This window comes from Suricata suricatta, chromosome 15 (assembly GCF_006229205.1).
Source record: "Suricata suricatta isolate VVHF042 chromosome 15, meerkat_22Aug2017_6uvM2_HiC, whole genome shotgun sequence".
In the NCBI taxonomy this organism is placed as follows: domain Eukaryota; kingdom Metazoa; phylum Chordata; class Mammalia; order Carnivora; family Herpestidae; genus Suricata; species Suricata suricatta.
In genome coordinates, this window is record NC_043714.1 from 41,897,603 (window position 1) to 41,909,713 (window position 12,111).

Sequence of the window (12,111 nt, forward strand, 5' to 3'; positions counted from 1 at the left end):
AGCCCACCCAACCCCCAGAACTAGGTAAAGAATAATAAATGATTGTCGTTGGTTTGCACCACCAAGTGTGCGATGGTTTGTTAGGCAGCAACCGAGAGCCCGAAGAAGTGGGCTCAAGCTTGAGCAATTCTAAGCTCCAGGGAGCTCAAGAGGCTTCCCAAGATTACTGCTGATTCTGGGGGAATCAGATGGGTTGTTCATTGTGAGTATGTGTCCTCAGATGCTGTTTCTTTCCTATCCCACATTAACTCTTATTTGAAGCTGGGCCCCAATTTCTCTGCCCACAGTGAAAATCCCTCACACCAAGCATTTGAGTGTGTAATAGACTTCGTGGAAAATTTAGATACATGCTGCTGACCACATAGGCTTCTCTTAACTAGCTGTCTATCCCCACCCCCACCGACCCCCAACCTCTTACATTCTCCCTTGGACTTCAGGTTGTTCTGGGAACCCAAATTCTTCTGCTATGAAGAGTAATACAGCTTCCAAAACTTTCACATTCAAGTGAATCCAACCTTTACCTGAACCCATTGAAGTTATAGGTGGGCAATTTTTCTTATGAGGACATGCATTGTAAAAATATTCAAGGGACACACAGATAAATAAAAGAAAGTAAAAATTGCTCCTAAATCCCGTTACCCAGAGATAATTACTATTAATGTATTGATAAACCTCCTATCAGTATAACACAACCTCACACAAATGGAATCACACTATCCTTCCTGTCCTGTTTCCCCCAGGCATCATTAGTATTAATGCTAGCTTTACCATTTATTCAGCACCTGGTATATACTCAGCAGTTGCATAAAAGTGACACTGTCCAATCCTTACCCTGAGGTGCAGGCTCATTACCCTCATCTTCTTTTTCCTAAGGGAGCTTGGTGAGAGATAGAGCTGGGTTGTGAGTCCAGGCTCACCTAACCCTAAAGCCTGTGTTCTTTCCACTGAATCATGGGCTCCTGAATCCTTTTCCCAAACCCATGGAGGGACTATCATGGCTGTGCAGAACTCAAGCCACATCTAGTGCCCCGACCAACTCCTGTCCCCTCTTTCAGAAAGCCAAAAGATTCAGAACTCTGTGGGGGGTCTGGCTCATTTATCTAATAAGGGCTGAGTCTCTGAGAGGAGGAGAAGGTCTGTGCCCGGTGGGAGGGGCAAGGCAGGGCCACACAGGAGCCCCTTCTGCCTCTGTGTCTGCTGCGTCAAGAGGGCCCTGCTATCCTAAGTCTGAGGGTGGCCTCCACCGAGTTCAGCATGTGTCATCTGCCTCCCCCAGTCCAGAGTCGTGATGACTGTATCTGTGCAGGGCCAGCTGGGTGAGGAGGACATGCCCGGGAGACAGTCTGTGACCGCTCCTTCAGCCGTAGAAGAGATGCTGCCAGGGGGGTTTTGCTCTTCACAGGGAAGGAACACACAGCACGTTCTCTGTAAACCTTCCCTGAGGAGCACATTTTCCAAGCAGAGCCCCAGGAGGCCAGCATCTGCTCTCTCCCCAGAGGGACCCTGGGTGGGAGGGAGACTGAAGGAGGAGGCCTCCCCCGTGCACTGTAGCCCCAGAAAAGGAGGAGAGCCTCCAGGGAGGTCCTGACCTTTCTTTGACAGCTTTCATGGCCTTGAGCTAATTGCGAAGGAGGATTCAAAACTGAGTGATTAGCCTGTCCCCCAGCTGTTCCAGCAGCTGCTGACACTTGGGGGAGGCCCAGGGCCACCAAATGCTTCCCCAGCCCCACTCACCCTCACAGTCCCCCCGCTTGAAGGTAGGCCCTGTCCCGCTGCAGTTCCCCCTTGACGCCAGGGGCCATCCCACACTCACAGCTCAGGGTAGGAGTTAAGAAGTCAGCCTCTGAATCTGTACGCTCTGGTTCTGAATCTCGGATGTCTTATAGGCAAGCCTGGACACTTTGCCTAACTTCTCTGATCGTGGGGTTCCCCATCACCTTAGTCTGGTTTCCGTGCAAAAGCAGCCCCTGAGAGAATGATTCTAGGGCCAATAGTTTAATTGGGAGGCGCCAGAAAGCACCAGTGGGCCAGTGCGAGGAAGGAAAGGGCAACAAGCAAAACCAAAGCTTAACCCCCACTGGGCCCTCGTGGAGCTAGTGCGGAACACATGCTTTAGAATCCCCACCCCCACGGGGACAATGGAGCTGGGGGTATTGATCCGCCAGTTCCTGTCAGTTATTGATTGGCTGACAGCTGCCCCTGGGGAGAGGGTCAGGGCTGGGCAGGTGTATGGCCCCCTCCCCAGAGAAGGCTTCGGGCAGACTCACAGGATAGGCCAATGAGGAGAGTAAGAAGTTTGTTAGTAATGTCCCATCCTCTTTCCTTTTTCTGGCTGACACGCAGACACATGCTGGGAGGTACAACCATCCTCCGGAGGCCCTCAGGTAACAGCAGGCGGAAGGGACAGAAACACCCACTCAGAAGCCCGCCCACGTGAGCAGTGAACTGGGGCCTCCAGACAGCTGCCTGCAGGTTGTTTGTGAAAATGGCTCCAGCCTCCTCTTCACCTAAATGTGATTCCTCATTGAAACCAGGTGGGGGACCTCTGACTCCCGAAGAGGCATAGTGTATAGAGTTGTCCTGCCACAAAGTGAATGCAAACGCCTCTCGTGGGTAGCTTACGCCCAGAATTCGGTGTAGAACTCCCCTTCCGCAAGTGGGACCACTGAGAGCGAAGGTTGGCTCCAGCCCTGGAGTCCAGCATGGAAGAGGAGTCCCCACATGTGCACATGTATGTGTGCGTGTATGCGAGTGTGGTATGACTGCTGGCCCCTCGGCCTCCAGGCTGGTTGAAAGGGGAATTTTATGCCCTCACATCTCAGCCCTGGTGGATGCAGGGCCTCTACACAGCAGTCCCCGCAATCCCTTGGGGATGGAAGGGGGAGGGGGGCAACTAACGGCTCACCTCAGTCAGGCCCTGTGCTGGCAGCTGCACCTGTCATCCCCAGTGAGCCTGCGCGGCAAAGATGGTCAAACTCACTTGACGGACTTTGCAGACAGGGGTCGATGAGGCCAGAACTCAGGACTGGCCGAGATACTCACCCTGGGTCCTCTTCCTGCATCGCAGTTTCTATCCCAAGTCACCTAATCTTTTTTAAAATTATTTTTTAATGTTTTTATTTAGTTTTGAAAGAGAGAGAGAGAGAGAGAGAGAGAGAGAGAGACGCATGAGCTGGGGAGGGTCAGAGAGAGAAGGAGACACAGAATCTGAAATAGGCTCCAGGATCTGAGCCATCAGCACAGAGCCTGACGTAGGGCTTGAACCCACGAACCGTGAGATCATGACCTGAGCTGAAGTCGGATGCTTAACCAACTGAGCCACCCAACCGCCCCACAAGTCACTTTAAGAACTTCACTTTACCATCTGAAAAGAGGAGCAGTTTGGAGCTGGAGGTACAGGTGATAAATCCTACTCTGGTTACTCCTCCGTGTTAGAGTGAGGATGGAATTAAGTAACATTTGTGAATATTTTTTTAAATTGTCAAGTGCCGTGACAATTAAAGGATTATAATTATTTTCCACAACAATAATAATAAGCTAAATTTGATGCTGGCATAAAAATTCAAATAGCTGAAATTCAGTGATGTAGAACAGATCAATTTAGGGAAAATGATACTCCATCTGCATTTCACAGAGCTAGGAGAAATGCACATTGCCACAGCCATGAAAAGGACCAGAAGAAGAGAAAGGTCCATTAATTCAGTAAGTCTGCCCAATTCCTGTCGACTCAAAGGCACAACAATTTATTCATGAATAACTCTGCTGGGCTTAGGGGAAGATTCAATGATTAAAATATATTCTTTAAGGCTTTAAGAGAGTTTAAGCAATCATTTGTATTCTAAATAGGTTTCACTGACACAACCTCTTTCAAATGTTAGATCATACACACACACACACACACACACACACACACACTTACACACTCACACACACGAATCTAGAGCCAGGGGCTGGCTGTCAATGCTTCTTCTGTTTTTTTTAATTTTAATTTAAAAAACTTTTTTAACATTTATTTATTTTTGAGAGACAGAGAGAGACAGATCATGAGCAGGGGAGAGGCAGAGAGAGAGGGAGACACGGAATCAGCAGCAGGCTCCAAGCTCCTAGCTGTCAGCACAGAGCCTGACGCAGGGCTTGAACCCACGAACTGTGAGATCATGACCTGAGCCGAAGTTGGATGCCCAACTGGCTGAGCCACCCAGGTGACCCCTCTTCTGGTTTTATAAAGTTGGCTGTGGGTTCCCTTTCTGTTCAGACAAGACTCTGGATAAATAAGTGCCTGTAACCAGAGATTAGCGATGTAATCAAATGAAACCTTCAATCAACTTAATCTGATACTGCTTTGGCAATTTTTCCAGACCAGCCCCAAATTCAGATTCTTTATCTTATTATCCAACTATGTCTCCCACTATATGACCCAATATTGAGTTTGGAAGAAAATGTCCCTTGTTCTGTGGTCTTCTACTTTTTTCTGTAACGTTACCAGCCTTCTTTAAGCCTCATAAACATCAATGACCTAGAATCCCTCCACCTGCCTTATTTTCTCTCTCAGGACCTCTTATCCTTAAATTGTCTACTAAGCCCCATGTTCTCATTCACTCAGCTGAAGCTTATGGGAATCCACTGCTAAAAGTACCTGTGGGAAAATCCTATTTTGGGTGAGAGGGAGGCACCATCTCTTGGGGCATCTAGAACCGCCATTCTGCCAGATGTGAGAGCAGTGTTCAGCTCCACGCGTGTGAGAAAAACAATGTCTCTCATGTTTTGTGAGTGAGCCCCAAAGCCGTTTGGTTTGTACCCAGACTGTCCTCAGCTTCCTCATGCAAACAGCACCTCTGGCTTTCTTTCTGAACCTCCTGTCTGCACGAGGTTTCCACGACAGTCTGCCATTCCTTCCATCCGGTCTCTCCCTCTTCCTTCTGAAAGCAACGGCCACCCTTCTCGCCATGCTCTCCAACCAACAAAGGCCCTGTGTGTGTCACTTCATGTAAACAGATGCTGGGAGTTTGACATATGGACCCTCAGGTCAACCAACGGCAAACCTCCCAGTCCCACTTTGGACTAATCTATACCACCCTGCAATGTGAATTTTCTAATTCCAGATTTTCTGTCCTATTGTAAGTCATGTGTCAAACCATGTGTTTCAATTTTAAGACTTGAAAAATATGGTCAACATGGCTCTGGGGCCTTGTACTGACCTGAAGTCCCTTCTGACTCATTCCCAGCTGTCTTCAAGCTCAGGACAATCCCCTACACCTTCTCTGCCAAATGTCTTCTAGGTGGCTGGGTGATGAAGGGAAAGCCTGTGTCTCTCAAACACCCTTAGGGGGTCCCTTCCTTGGCCAGAGAGTGCCACACATCCAGAAGGAAAGAACTGATCCAAGTCAGAGGCCCAATAATCAGATTTTGTTGGGATATAAGGCCACCGAATCAGCCTCATTATCTCTGCACTTGTGTTTCCTAAGTTTTTCCACATTATTTCTAATCTCGGCTGTTAGAAAAGGGGGAAAATTAAAAACCACTGATCTAGAGAATAATGGAATATCTCAGTGGTTATTGCATTAAAAACAGGCTGGCTAAAATGGCTTTGGAAGATCTTAGAAGGCCATCTCTGACTCAAGCTCTGTACAAGTCAGAGCTGGGAGTGTGCACAGGCCAAGGAGTGGCTGAAATCCTGAGGATCTGCCTCCCTCCCTTGTGAAAACACATGTGGAGACACGTGAGCTGTGTCCTCTCATTTCTAAATCCTTCTAGAAATAATGGGATAGAAGGATAGGGATTGCTTTTTGGATCAGGAATCCCCCAGGTGTCCCTAACATGTGACCCTCATCCACAATGTGCTCTTCTTGCCCTCTACTGCTTTACTCATCTGTCTTGCTCAGGAACCTTAATGAGTATTTGTTGAATAAATGAAGGAAAGAGAATTGGGATAGGACATATTTTGTCTACTTTGAATGCTTTTCTTTCTTTCTTTCTTTCTTTCTTTCTTTCTTTCTTTCTTTCTTTCTTTTTTCTTTCTCTCATTGGAGAATTAGATATGCAGGTGTGAATGAATGGATATATAGATAAATAATCAAATTGTTGCTCATTGAATGATATGGTTCTTGGAAACACCTGCACCATTTATATTTCTCTCTCTGCTGACAATGTATAACTTAATTAGCAATCTTAAATGTGTCCATGCTATGACTCCACTGTGTTCTTTTCTACCAGCCCTCTGCTGACTTCCTTCCCCATGTCCACAACATATTCGCATGTTTACCAAGCCATTCACAAATGGTACAGGTACTAGGAGGAAGTAAAAAGCTGGGGAGTAGGTTCTAAATGCTTCTTTTCACGTAATCGTTTACCCTTATATCAATAAGAGCTTTGGTACATCTGAAGGTCCTAGGATAGAAAACATAATGTCCAGGGGTGTCTGGGTGTTTCAGTTGGTTAAGTGTCTGACTTCCGCTCAGGTCATGATCTCGCAGCTCGTAAGTTTGAGCCCTGTGTTAGGTTCTGTGCTGACAGCTCAGAGTCTGGAGCCTGCTTCAGATTCTGTGTCTCCCTCTCTCTCTGCCCCTCCTCTGCCTGTATTCTCTCTCTCCTCTCTCAAAAATAAATTAACATTAAAGATTTTTTTTAAAAAAAGAAACTTAATGTGCAACAGTATACTTTTTATAATGGCAATTCACTATTACAATGAATTACATACTAACAAAGTATCCACCCACCCCCCAAAAGTTTGGTCAGTTGGTTTTAATACTTAGATGAGGCTGATTTTAAATCAGTCACATCCATTTATGTGCCTTTTTAAGTATAACCCACATCAATTTAAGTGTCCTCATGGCCTTTCAGCTCTTTCACAGTCAAAAGAAATAGACATTCAACTCTTAAATCTTTGAGGAACAATGGAGATTTGGGAACAGATTTTCTAAATAAGGTGGCACACAGATTTTGCATTATTCTAGCTGTTCTTCACATGAGAAAGCCACCAATCTATGCTCCACTCCCTCTGAAGACAATGCAATAAAATCTTCCAACTTTTCCAGAGCCAACAAATCAATTGCATAACTGCCTTTCAGAAGTACACGGTCACAGTCAACATATCCCCTCATTCAACCTAGGTTCTCTTTTCTTCTTTTCCGGATAGAGTTTGGAGACACAGGGATTTGAGGTGGTGGGCCTGCCACCCTGCAGCACACCTCCACTGTCTCCTACTGCACCATGAACGTCCGAGCCCGGCCACCCAGCGTCTTCCACCACAGTGTCTGCCCCCTGGCAGTCCCCACCGACCATATTTCTTCAGAGTTACAAGCTGAGATGTTGTTTCTTGCCACAAATAAAATACAAATGTCACTTATTCCAATGTTCAGGACAGCCTAAGAGTGACAATGTCTCCCTCATGCTGGGGCCTGAGAAATGGCTTCTTTGTGACCAACCTTACCCTTCTGGGTGCACATTCAGGGACACTGGATTCAACCTAAGTCCTCGACTGGATTTGGGGGGTCTCTTGTCTCTTGTATGGGACTAGAGAAGCTGCTCTCCCATCCATCTTGCTTCTCAAGTTGAGGCACTGGACCCCAAATTATCCTGACTGCCCCCGTTCAAATTCCATTATTTCATCTTGCTCCCAGAAAGCACCATATTGCCTTTCTTTGTTCCTCAGGCTCAATTAGACATCTCAACAGAGGGAATTCAGGAAGTCTCTTCAAGTTTAAGATCAGCTCTCAAATTGCTCAGCCACTTTTTACTAAAAGTTGCTGATCTTTCTCCCACAAGGATTGATCCAAGTGCTTCTCATTATCCAAGCCAGCTTCCACAGCTCCCCGGGGATGACTTGCTAGAGCGGTTCTTCCTCTTGCAGCATTGGAAAACATCTGTGCTGCTGGTAGGTTCCTAATTATGAACTCAACACATAAGTCTTAGCTTCCCTCCACTCTACCCTTGACTTGCATTGGGGCAGCGAGGTGGTCGGCCACTAAATCAGATGCCTGGTGGCTGGAGAGCTGCAAACAATCTCAGCTGTTTTATGCTTCATCTAACAGTGTCTTCTCTTTGCCTTCACTGCTTGCCATCCTTGAAACCTGCCAAGAACCACTAACACAACTCAAAGTCCTTTTCTCTGGTTCCTTGCACAGAACTTTTTGTGAACTTCTTACATTGGTAGTAGCAGTCAGCTTGTATAAATAGTTCAAAGCCAACTCAATTGCAAGCCTCCTGGTTGTGCTCCAGGGGAGCTGGCCCCAGCTAGAGCAGGGCAACAACTTTGAACTAGTCTGTTTAGCATCCATTTCCCCACTCCTTATGCAAGAGTCTCTTATGTCCTACGACAGCAGGATGACTATGAGGGTTGGATTAAATGCTAATGTCCAGCTTGCAATCTCCAGAGAGAGCTCTTGTAGGCATCCTCCACGTAACCAATTGCCAGGACCCTGCATTTATTTAATTCTCTAAAACGGCAATCTTAACGTCAGAGTAGGTTTTCCTGTGTTATCACTGCTTGTACCTGATTCACCTACACTTGTATATCACAATTTCAACAATTTGGGAGTCCCAGAAGGTATATCTGTGTCCCAGGTCTATGGTTATTATTTTAATCCAAGAAGCAGAATATTGTCTTTTGGGGTCTGCTTAGCCCCCCCCCCCCCCCCCCCCCCCCCCCCGGCTGGCAAATATAACCTACACAAAATTTGGTCCATTTACAGTTCTCTGTACATAGAATTGCATTCTAAAAGCATACTCAAGTCCAACTTTGAAAGAATTAAGACCTTTTGTGACATAAACCAGTCAAGTCTTCACAAGCCTGATTCCTCTTCCTCTGCAGGCTGCACGGCAGAGAACATTTCCCAGCCTCCTTTGCAATGAGAAGTAGTCATGTGACTGGGATCTGACCAACAAAACACCAGTAGCTATCATGTGCACCACTTCTAGGTCTAGGCTGTAAAAACATCCTGCATCCATCTTCAACTTCCTCATCTGCCTTCTGGCTGAATGCAGATGAGCTCTGCAATGTTGGAAGGTGGTGTTGACCATGGGAAGGAGCCCAATTCCCTGACTCACCACTTGGAGGGGAACTATCCACCAATTAGAACAAATATGTTGGACTTTATGTGAATAAGAAGTAAACATCAATCACCCTTGAGACATACTACATGTATTTATTATACTTGTTGGCATTACCTTAACTAACACATCTTAAAGGGTTTTTCTTGGTCAGGCAGCACATCACACAGAAAAACTTCTTAAAATTCTTCTTCAGACATCCTTTCACCTCAGTACTTCCCAGTGACTCAGTTACTGTTCCCTTCTATAAGTCAATGTTTTCATCCATGGACCTGCCCACACCTATAATTCTCTAAGAAATGAATGTATCTCCCATTCTGACTTTTATTCTGAGGAGCTGCTTTTAACCTTACCCTGGAATTTTGGTAAACTTAAAGCCTCTTGTTGACACACAAATTTTATTTATATAAATTAAATATGTTCTCCAGCAATCTTATTCAGATCTGACTAAACTTCAGCCCATTCCTGACTACATAGGACAGATGATTTTTTGAAGACCCCAAATAATCTTATATAAAATAATTAAAGTAATGTGGTACTATTGTACAACAGTGATTAGAAAAAGCATTATTTGTGCTGCTGTGGGAAACAACCAGCTCTCCTCAAAGTTCAGGGATGTAGCCCAACTAAAATGCATGTCTTAAACACACAGTCTGCTTCAAATCCAGGAGCGCCCAAGGGCACCTGTGCTCCATGGGGGAGTTCAAGGTTCCAGGCTGCTTTGATCAGGCGCCGCCGGCATCGCAATATGTACTTTCCCAGCAAGGGAAGGAAGAGCTGCCGCCTCTCACGCCCCCAAGTCGAGTGCTCTGGCCCACATATGACGCATTACCTCCAGACACAGTCCATTGGCCAGAACATGTCACGTGGTTCCTGCAAACTTGGAGAGGATGTGGAAATGCCATCTTTCCATATGCCCAGGAGACAGGAGAACTGGATGTGGGTGAGCAGTATGTACTAGAAGACTCTACTTTAGAAACTTTTGGTTTCGGTTTCTTAATATTTATGCCATGAACTTCTGAAAAGTACATTTTTTTTTCTCAAAAATAATTCTGTAATTTAAACTTTTTTTTTGCCGAATCATTTGGATTTTTCTACTCCGGTTAGAAAGAGTGCGGTATAAGGAAACAAGCTTCTGTTAATTAAAAAAAAAAAAAAAAAAAAGAGCAAAGGAAACAAGAATCTCAGGAAGACTGCACCTTTTTTCAGGAGCTGTGCTTACCGGGCAGGCCTGGAAGGTCCGTCGAGTGGGGGGAGATGGGAGATATTTCCCGCATCACGTTCCCCATCTCTTCCCAATCACATTGCTTCCTACTATGATAAAAATATCCAGACCCTCTGTCATCTTAGCAAGATTTAATTAAAACTGCCCTAAATTAAGAAAATCTAGTCATTGTTTGCATTCTTAGATGCCTATGTTTAGTTAAGTTGCACGTAAGCAGAGAAGTGAAAAATTAGCTTAATTTTTTGGCTGCAGGAAAGAGTGTGAATTGGTTTTTTGTCACTCGTGGGGAACATCTTGTGTCTTCCCTCAGCTGGGTTTCTCTGATGGAATTGCTTCTTCCCACCCTCCTGAAGGCCTCTGAGGACAAGCTGCCACTTGGCTATGACCTGAGAAAACCTCTAGAGCCCACAGACCGACGGAGGGGGAGGGGCGGCGGGGAGGGGGGAGGATCAGAGAGTTTCTCATGAGAAGAGCTGTGGCCCCACCCAGGCGTCTGAGCAACTGAAAGCTGCTGTCAAGTGGGTCTAGAGTGGAAAGGGGGGTTGGTTCTCACATATGGGCATTTGTTACCCCCAGCACAGAGCTGAGCGCTGGGGAGGTGTTCAGAAACCTACCTCCTGTCTTGAAAAAATGAATCAGGGAAGCTTCCAGAATCCCAGAGTAGGAAGGAAAGGCTGTAGAGAGGTCACCAAGGCAGTGTGTAAGAACAAATCTCTAGAGTCAGATTGTCTTGCTGTGAATCCCAGCTTTGCTGCTGGTTAGCTCTGTAACCTTGAACATGTTACTCCATATTTCTGTGCCTGTTTTCTCTCAGATAATCGTAATACGTACCCCACAGGGTTGTTGTGAGAATTAACCTAGTTCATGGACATGAAATCCTTAGGACAGTGCCTGGCTTATAATAAATGCCCAGTAAATGTTACCTTTTATGATTATCACAAAGGGGCCCCACCTATCTCTGGGAACTTCCGCTTGTTTTCCTGTGGCAGCCTCTCAGACGCTGTATTTCCAGAATGCCTCTCTGTTCAAATACTAGAAAGCTTTTATTTCAAATTTAGGAAGTTGGTCACCTTGATGGACCGATGCGCAAGCAATTTGTGATCTGCAGGTAGGGAGAGCTGTAACAAGCAAGCCGGTAGAAGCAATCAAGGGTTTGAGTCCAGCAGTAAGGCTGCTTTGGGAACAGTCTGGAATGGAGAATCTTTCAGCAAGCCCAAAGCAAACTAAGGCCCTGGAGTAACCATAGAAACAGGAGCCCACAGAGGCATCCAGGGTGTGGGATGGGGAAGTGGGTGGATGGATGGATCAATCAATGGGCGATATATGGGTAGTTGGGTGGGTGTCACTTTCAAGGAAGAGGGAGGGCCTGAGAGCAGCAGCTGTGATCACCTCTGAGCTGGGGGAGGTGTGGGGAGCCGGGAATGTGTCACAGGGGACATAGGTGGACATGATAAATGAAAAGCAGGCCAGGGCAGAAAGGGAATCTTTCCCTGAGAAATGCCTCCCAAGTTCCCAGCCTAGGGAAAGAGTGGGGGTTTCTTCAAGTCTGATTTCTCTCCTTGAAGTTTGTGACCTACTGAATATCCTTTACTACACACTTCTTCTGCCTAATTATCTGCCGATTCCAACCAAGAACTGGGACTGATGCCTTTCTTCAAATGTGTGCTGTGGGAAAGTTCTGAAAAAAGGGGGAACGAGGCTATATTGGAGGCAAAACGATTCCTCAGTGCCGGCTCAGGACTCCTAGAGAGACGGGGCACCGTAGGCCTGTGTCCTGGACCAAAGCTCTTCCAGCAGGGACCCTTTCAGCCACCTCCTGGTAAGCCATTGGGCACTTT